The sequence below is a fragment of the Dromiciops gliroides genome, chromosome 4 (assembly GCF_019393635.1).
Source record: "Dromiciops gliroides isolate mDroGli1 chromosome 4, mDroGli1.pri, whole genome shotgun sequence".
NCBI lineage: Eukaryota > Metazoa > Chordata > Mammalia > Microbiotheria > Microbiotheriidae > Dromiciops > Dromiciops gliroides.
Genome location: NC_057864.1, coordinates 186,881,977 through 186,883,912, shown reverse-complemented (window position 1 = coordinate 186,883,912; position 1,936 = coordinate 186,881,977). Strand labels below are relative to the sequence as shown.

The following is a 1,936-nucleotide window of genomic DNA, read 5'->3' as shown; positions in this document are numbered from 1 at the left end:
CTTATGTATTGCTCTTTTTTTTTTTAAGTGAGGCAATTGGGGTTAAGTGACTTGCCCAAGGTCACACAGCTAGTAAGTGTTAAGTGTCTGAGGCCGGATTTGAACTCAGGTCCTCCTGACTCCAGGGCCAGTGCCATATCCACTGAGCCACCTAGCTGCCCCTATGTATTGTTCTTTTTTTTTTTTGTATTCAGACTGTATTTCTCTTTTTTTTTTTTAAATGTATGTATTGTTCTTAACTTCTCCAGGTCTCAGTTTTCTCCTCTGGCCTAGCACCTCTTTGGTATTCAGTTTTTTCTTCTGAAAAATGAAGGGGTTGGACTAGATAATTTCTTTTTTTTTCTTTTCTAAGTTTTTAAATTAACAACCAGAATTAAAAAAACAAAACAGAACAAAACAACAACAGAAAAAAACCAAACAACACCTTGAAGTTGTAACGGGAAAAAGCTAAAACTGCTGCTGAAGGCTTGTGTATGTATCTGGGATACATGTCCCCTCATGAGGGGACAAGGCCCAGGAAGGTGCCTGTCTCTATACATGTGGGTATGTAAATGACCAAGAAGAATCAGAGATGGGAATCATCAACAGCAGAAAGCAGCAAAACTTCTCATCAGGCAATATCAAAATGCTCTGTTCTTTTCCTCTTCTTTGTCTCTGTGTCCTCTGTGGTTCCAGTCCCAGCTGAACTTGTGACAATCCCAAATTGCTCCTTCCTCTTTTTCAGCTTCTCATCATCCTCACTCTTCTTAGAGACGGAGGAGACATTCAAACCAAATCTTTGAGCCCTTTCCTTTCATTTATCCATGTTTACCATAGGTTTGGTGTCTGATGATAAACCTTTTGCTGAAACTGAAGAAATGCCAAATTGAGCTGCACAGGCAGCTTTCTTGCTCTTCAAGCTCACAGGTACATTGAATTGCTCAGCTCATTTCTGCATCCTCTCAGTCTGTGGTATTTCAGATGTGATTTTCACTACCTTCTCTGCTGCCACATCAGCAGTTTTCTCTGGAGGTCCTTCCTCTTTGACAGGTAATTCTACTGGCTTTAGTTCTTCTTCCTCTGTTTCATCTCCTAGAACATCCTCTTCATTGGCCTCCTCTTCAGCATGCTCTTCAAGATAAGCCTGGAGTCTATTGATGAGATCTTGTTTAATTCCTTTAGTCTCCAGGCCCTGTACAAGACATTCCTGCTTCAGCTCAGCAAGCTTCAGCTTGTGAAGCTCCACTGTTTCCGCTGCCACCTTGTCCTAGATAATTTCTAATGTCTGTTCCAGCTCTAACATTGTGTGGTTCTGGGTTCTTTCTCAAGGTAGCAATTTTCCTTAACTTTTTATTGTGTCTGGACAATAAGTCCTAGCAGTCTTGACAGGCATAAAAAAGGAAGTTGTTGACTTCATCTTTTACAGTTCAGTTAATTTTCATTGGTTTAGGGTAGATACTCCTGTGTCCCTTTAGCCAACTGTGCCCCAGATAACATTCCTAGGACCCCTCTGGTCACTAGCATCTTATCTCTGTTCCTCATGGTCCACAGATTTACTTACAGGTAAATGCATCCATGTGCTAAGTAAGAACACCTTTGCATGAGATAACCAGATAATTAAAGCTAAAATCAAACTGTCTTAACAGTCTAAAATCAGATAGAGATCTGGAAACTCTCCAAGTAACTTGATCTGTGTAAACTTGTAACTAGGATAATTCAGCACTCTGAAGTGGATCATTTGGAAGAGACTTCTCCATTCCCACCTTCAAGAATCCTTTCTCTGGCTCCACCCCACCACACCAGGAGAAATCAAGCCCTTCTTCACCTTCCTTTGGGCCTGATATCTTCCCTTTTTGGGGGGGGGGTGAGGAAATTGGGGTTAAGTGACTTGCTTAGGGCCACACAGCTAGTAAGTGTTAAGTGTCTGAGGCTGGATTTGAACTCAGGTCCTCCTGAT

The 1,936-nt window shown here is 41.6% G+C and overlaps 1 pseudogene; it reads right to left on the bottom strand.

Annotated features, from left to right (window-relative positions):
* Window positions 1-570: 570 nt before the first annotated feature.
* LOC122754820 lies at window positions 571-1,552 on the bottom strand (annotated as a pseudogene).
* Window positions 1,553-1,936: the final 384 nt, after the last annotated feature.